Source organism: Impatiens glandulifera, unplaced genomic scaffold (assembly GCF_907164915.1).
Source record: "Impatiens glandulifera unplaced genomic scaffold, dImpGla2.1, whole genome shotgun sequence".
NCBI lineage: Eukaryota > Viridiplantae > Streptophyta > Magnoliopsida > Ericales > Balsaminaceae > Impatiens > Impatiens glandulifera.
The window spans coordinates 53,814-61,345 of NW_025919260.1; positions in this window are offsets into that span (position 1 = coordinate 53,814).

The window sequence follows — 7,532 nt, forward strand, 5'->3', positions numbered from 1 at the left end:
AATTTTTTTACAATTCATTAAATAACGCACAAACCTTATACATGTTTAGGACCGGAAGAATAATCGGTAAAAATAAAATATTATACAAACGATTTTCAAAAGCGAAAATTTATATGTAGAGACTGTTTTTAAAACGGGTATGGAGGATGAAACGCAAAAGACTTTTCCCAAGTATTACCAAACTATAACTAAAAGAAACTCTAGTCAATACGTTTATATACGTATGCCATTTTTATTGATTTTCATAAATCAATTGGTGACTCTGTTTTCAAATAAATAATCTTCTTTAAATTAATTAAACAAATTAATTATGTTTAATTAATTTAAACAAAGATTTCATAAAAATATCTAATTTTTATTTGATTTTTGCAAATCCCCGTATTATTCAAATTTCAACAAAATGAATTATTTTTATAATTAATTTTAAAAACCTGTAAGGAATTATTCGAAATCTTTTAAAATAATATTTTATATTAAAAATATTCTTGACACACGAATCAATGTTGAAATTCTCGAACCTCGAGTTTTTCTGTGGAACAAAAAATGAAGGATTTTGCGAGAATTACACTAACAATTGGTATTCTTCATTTCGGCTGAATAGGCAGCGAACTTTAAGCGAATCTCCTGATCGACTCAAGTCAAGTTAGATGTTGAATTTAATACCATTATAAAGGTATGCTTAAGGGGTTACACTTTCGAAAATAAATTCATTGAACGAGATGGATTGTAGCTACTTCAATCTCTTGATGAACATAAATTGTTCATTTTGAACTTACTTGGCTATGGGAGACCTAGAGTGGGTTATAGGTCGGTTTGTGCTTGATACAAGGTACCAAGAGAAAGGTAAGATAAAAAAATTTATTGGAAGCTCATGGACTCAAAATTATTGAGTGTGGCCAAAGTTATGGCCGTGGGAAGTTGAGCTTATCTTCAATTGGGTTTTGGGCTTGGAGTGTGAGCATGCCTTGACTTGTACAAGAACTTGCAATCTTTTAATTTCTAATGAAGATGTTAGACTGTGACATTTTCCAGCAGTTTCAAGATGATCAAACTTCTTACCAGGGTTGTTCTATGCCATTAAATCGGGCTAAGTGTTAGCTATCCGCACAAGATTGAATCAATAATTTTATAACATTACAACTCCTTGAATTAATTTTTGAGTGCACAAATATCACTCCAACATCAAGCTTATATGTATGTCTTCTATTGAAGCTTTCAAATTTCAACAAAAGGGCTAAAGGCTATTTGATTCAAATTTTCACAAATAAAGTCTTCTATGATTTTAAACGAGATCTTAAAGCTTTGTTGCTTTTAGATTTATTTTATTTCTTTGACTTGAATGTTTCAAAAGTGGAAATATGTGATTTATCTTCTAAGAGGTGTAATATTTTTCAAGGTGAAGAATGATGGTGTATGTGGCTAATATATATACGTTAATTAAAAATTGGAAAAAATAATGAAAAGAAAGTTGTGTGCTTATTAGTGTTACAGATTATGGAAGATAGCTGATGGAACCTATAAAGGGTTTGGTAATTAAAGTGGGTGGTTTTAATGTTTTTTCAAGAATGGTGTCAATTGAAATATTTGGACAAAAGACGGATTTCAATTTGCACCAAGCCTTATAACTAAGTTTTGTTTGGCAATCTCTGGCATAGTGCAAGTACAAAGTCATCAAGTGAGGGTTGATGCCTCAAAAGTTTTACCAAGAATGATGATTTTAAGTGTTATGAAAACTATCACCAGAAGAATTAAAAGTAAAAATATAGCAATCATAATGGATGTAGAACAATATCGTAAAAATAAAGAATAAACAGAATAACGACACAAGAGATTTACCTAGGTTCGGACCAACAATGTCCTACGTCCTACTTTAAGAGAATCAATTCAATAGAGTTATAATTAAAAATTCTAACTCTCTGTATGTTCTAGGTTTAGTCTCACCACTCTACAACTTTTTTTACAAAGTAAATATATATAGGCTTTTAGAATTCATAATTAGGAAAGAATCATTCTCTATATATATTATATTATATAATATAAAATATATATATTCTTTCCCTTTTGGAATATATCATTCTCTTTCCATATAATATAATATATATGGATTTTTTCCTTCTTTTGTACCTAACATTGAGGCACACTAAATTGGGTCTCAAAACCCTATGCCTAATTTCATAAATCTCCACATTACCTCTATGTCCATTGTCAAACGAATGAGCATCATCACTAAGAACATCTTAGAATCGATCCTCATACTTCTCCGATTATGTTCCAAACTTTGTGACGTGAATCAAGTCGCAACATTTTCGAAACTTGATTCTCATCACTACCTTCGTGTCCATATCTACAGGATTTTCATCTATGTGAATCTTCACCACAACTACATCTACACTCGCTATGACATCTAGAATGTAGTGAAGTCGAATGTCGGTGTATTTTGTGCGCTTGTGAAACATTGACTTCTTGGACAAGTGTATGGCGCTTTAGTTATCGCAAAACAGCTCCATCTTATCATGCTTCACCCCAAATTCACCCACGAGACCCTTCAATCAAAGTGCCTCCTTGACTCCCTCCGTCATAGCGATATACTCGTCTTTTGTTGTTGAAAGTGAAAGTACGGATTGTAATTTTGCCTTCCAACTTACTGGGCATCCAAATAGGGTAAACACATATCCCATTAGGGACCTTCTCTTTTCCAAGTCACCTGAAAAATCAACATCAACATATTCTCTCAACTTATCATCACCTACACCCGCCCGTTTAAAACAAAGACCGACATCTAAGGATCCCTTAACGTAACGGAGAACTCACTTTGTCGCCTCCCAATGTTCTTTCCCCAAGTTTTCTATAAAGAGACTAACAAGACTAACTGCATAAGCAAGATAGGGTCGCGTACATACCATGGCATACATTAGGCTCCCGATGGCACTCACATATGGGGTGTTTTCCATTCTCACATTTTCCTCATCGGTACTCGGTGATATCTTTGAGGACAGTTTGAAATGAGTGGCTAACGGCGTTTGAACTACCTTGGCATTAGACATTCTGAACTCGGCAACCATTTTTTAGAGATAGTCGCTTTGTGACAAGAACAGGGAGTCTTTCTCCCGATCCCGCTCAATCACCATCCCCATAATTTTCTTTGTCGGCCCTATATCCTTCATCTCGAACTCACTCCCTAACAAACTCTTGACTTTGCAAACCTTTTCCTTGTTTCTTGATATGATCAACATATCAACCACATATAATAATAGGAAGACCCCGCAACCATCAACTCACTTGACATAGACACAATTATCAAAATTGCTCTTCAAGAAATCCTTACAAACCATGAACTCATCAAAGCGCAAATACCATTGTCTTGGGGATTGTTTCAAACCATAAAACGAGCATTTAAGGACACATACCTTGCCTTCATCACCGGGTTTAATGAACCCCTCGGGTTGCATCATGAGGATCTTCTCCTCCAAGTTCCCATAAAGAAATGTCGTCTTCACGTCTATTTGCTCGAGCTCCAAGTCAAACTGATTCACTAGAGCGAGAAACACGTGAATGGACATGTGATTCACTACTGGAGAGTATATGTCGTTAAATTCGACCCCTTCGCGTTGTGTGAAGCCCTTAGCTACCAATATCGCCTTAAACCTTGGCCTTTTACTACCCTCTACACCTTCTTTGCACTTGAACACCCATTTGAACCAACCACCCTCTGATTCTTGGGTTTGTTCACCAATTCTCATGTCTCGTTTTTGTTAAACAATGACATCTCCTTTGCCATAGCACGCTTCCATTAAGTTCTCTCTTTGCTCTTAAACACTTCTCTAAACGATTTTGGTTCTAAATCGTGTATCTCATCAGCCACAAGTAATGTAAAGGCTACCAAATCGGAGTAGCCAAATATCTTCGGAGCTCGGGTTGTCCTACGGTCTTTATCTCGTACTAACTGGTATGAGTTAAGGTTCTCTTCCGGATCCATACCTTCCTCCTCTACCTCACCGTCTATTTCATCCTCGTCACTAGCCTCCTCTATGTTTACCGATTCTTTAGTAATCCCTCCTAGGAACTCCATCTTAAATGTAGTCCTCTCTCTAGCGACTTCTCCAGCTTAGACTGACTGTGTTGCTCCATAATAGAACTTGGTTTCCTTAAAGACCACATCATGGCTAATGATACATTTGGACATTTCTCCGTCCATATAAAAGAGTTTCCAACTCTTTACTCCATCAGGATATCCAGCGAACATACACTTCTTCGCTCTCAGATCAAGCTTTCCATCCTAATGGTGCATGTAAGCCACACACCCAAATACCTTAAGGTTGTCGAGTTTTGGAGGAGCATTATTTCAAACTTCTTCTAGTGTCTTGCATTCCAATACCGTCGATGAACAACGATTGATGATAATCCGTAGTGTTAAAACCAATTTAGTACACTAGTCTCAAATAACATACACCGGACACGCTCAAGTAGCGTTCTGTTCATTCGCTCCGCCGAGCCATTCAGTTGTGGTGTTTGTCGGACGGTTTTGTGACGAACCATTACTTCTTCCTTGATGATCTAATTGAAGTCCTCGCCTAGGTATTCCAACCAATTATCTGTTAGGAGCTTTTTAACCTTCTTCCTGGTCTGAGTCTCTACCATCTTCTTCCACTCATTGAATTTAGCAAATGCCTCATCCTTGTGCTTCAAGATGTATACCCAAACCTTGCACAAAAAATCATCAATAAAGGTGATAAAATACTGACCTCCACCTAGAGTTGTAGTCATTTATGGCCCCCACAAGTCTAAGTGAACATAACTAAGTGTCTTTTGTGTCACCTCAACTTATTGCCCAAACTTCACCCTCGTAGCTTTATCGTATATGCAGTTCTCGCAAAACTCCAAATCATCAAGTTTCTCCTTCCCAAAATATCATCTTTTACTCAACTCCTTCAAACCCTTCTCACTCACATGTCCCAATCTTTTATCCCATAGACTTGTGGACGATACATCTCGAGGTTCTACCACTACCACCATATCACCAACTAAGGTGTTGCCTTAAAGGACGTAAAGACTCTTCTCTTGCACACCTCTCATTACCACTAAAGACCCCTTTTTGACTCTTAATACGTTCTTTTCGCCCTTCCATGCAAAAACAAGTTGGTCTAGTGAGCCATGAGAGATTAAAGTCCTCTAAAGATCTAGGACGTGTCTTACTTCTATTTTGGGTCAAACTATTTTGACTAAGTATTGAAATAGTTTGACTATTGGGATTTTGATGATGAAATGATTTATGCGCTTTGATGCAGATGTATCGAAATCATATTTCATAAGACTTCGCTCTAATGAGGCTCATTAGACTGATTTGGCATTAGATGCACAGAATTAGACGTGTAGTCTAACTCGTGGAGTTAGACGTGCAGTCTAATGGATTCCGTAATTAGACGTGCAGTCTAACTCAGCGGAGTTAGACGTGCAGTCTAATAGATCTCGAAATTAGACGTGCAGTCTAATGTATACGGAATTAGATGTGTAGTCTAACTCAGTGGAGTTAGACGTGCAGTCTAATGTATACGGAGTTAGACGTGCAGTCTAACTCATCGGAGTTAGACATGTAGTCTAATGTATACGGAATTTGACGTGCAGTCTAATAGATCTCGGAATTAGACGTGTAGTCTAATGTATACAGAATTAGACGTGTAGTCTAACTCAGTGGAGTTAGACGTGTAGTCTAATGTATACGGAATTAGACGTGCAGTCTAACTTAGTGGAGTTAGACGTGCAGTATAATGTATACGAAATTAGACGTACAGTCTAACTCAATGGAGTTAGACGTGTAGTCTAATGTATACGGAATTAGACGTGCAGTCTAACTCAGTAGAGTTGGACGTGTAGTCTAACTCAGCGGAGTTAGACGTGCAGTCTATTGGAAAGTGAAAGTTAGACGTGTAGTCTAACTCCTTCACACAAGTCTGAAGTAGAACCGGAATTAGACGTGCAGTCTAACTCAGTGGAGTTAGACGTGCAGTCTAATGGTTTGTGAATAATTAGACGTGAAGTCTAATTAGTGAAGGTTAGACGTGTAGTCTAACTCCTTCAGACAAATCTGAAGTAGAACTGGAATTAGACGTGTAGTCTAACTCAGTAGAGTTAGACGTGCAGTCTAATGGTTTGTGAATAATTAGACGTGAAGTCTAATTAGTGAAGGTTAGACGTGTAGTCTAACTCTTTCAGACAAGTCTGAAGTAGAACCGGAATTAAACGTGCAGTCTAACTTAGTGGAGTTAAACGTGCAGTCTAATGGTTAGTGAATGATTAGACGTGAAGTCTAATTAGTGAAAGTTAGACGTGTAGTCTAACTCTTTCAGATTAGTCTGAAGTGATTGTAATTAGACGTAACTCTAATCCCATTAGACAAGGCAGTCTAATGGATTCTGCTCTTAGACGGGGATGTTTGATTTCATTAGACGAGGTCGTCTAACTGAAATACGTCTAATGCTCAGCTTAAGTAGTATGCTTGGAGCTAGCACCCTCCTACTCACGTGCTATAGCTGTACTCTACTCCTTCTCCAGTTTCTAGTGAAAATCAGTACGATAGCTATATGTAACCAACCAACGAATGCCACGTAAGAGAATTTCCCTCATATTACTTGTTTTGTAGGTACATCTTTGATGGAATATTCGGCGCACTACCAGATGGCGTACGGCCACGATCCTTGTGCTCAGAACCTACTGTGTACAATGGAAGAGTGCCAAGTATCATTCTAAAGATTCGATCGTTAGTCTTTGCCCAGTATTTAACAAATCTCAAGGACAACGGACAATCTTCCCAACAAATTGCCAATCTACAATCATTGAGATAATTTTGCTTGCCTAATTACAGAGAGAAATCAAGCCTTTAAATATTCATACTGTGAAGTTGTTTTTCTGATTGTACTGTGTGTGAATCAAGAGAGAACTAGAATCAAAAACACCATTAGCTGAGCGGTATTTTTCATCTTGTAAATTGAACAGAGTGTGTTCTATTCAATAGTGAGCTAAGTGTGTGCAAACTGTATTTGATTCGAATCATATTATAGTGAATCCTTCGGTGGTTGGAAGAAAGGGTGACGTAGGAGAGTTTCTCCGAACATCCATAAACAAATTGTTGTGTTTTTTCATTTCTGTCATCTTTTCATTCTTCATCTTGAGCTTCAAACCCAAGTAAACAATTCCGCCTTGATTCTGTTTCAAGTGTTTACAAGAGTTTACATAGAATAGAAAGCAAATTAAATCCCTAACAGGATTTCTTTCAAACAGTTTTTCATAAGCCTTCATCAATAGCCAGACCCCCGTCTCTATCGATAAAGCCGATCCTATCAATTGGTATTAGAGCCCTGTTTCTATTCTCAAGCATCAAGAACCTGAAGCATGTCTATCATCAATGAGATCCCTATTCTGTCAAGGGACAAGTGCGAATATTGGATGATGAGAATGCAAGCTCACTTGACTGCTCTTGATTGTGATATGTGGAGCGTCATTACTAATGGCCCCATAAAGATTTTGAAGCCAAGGAG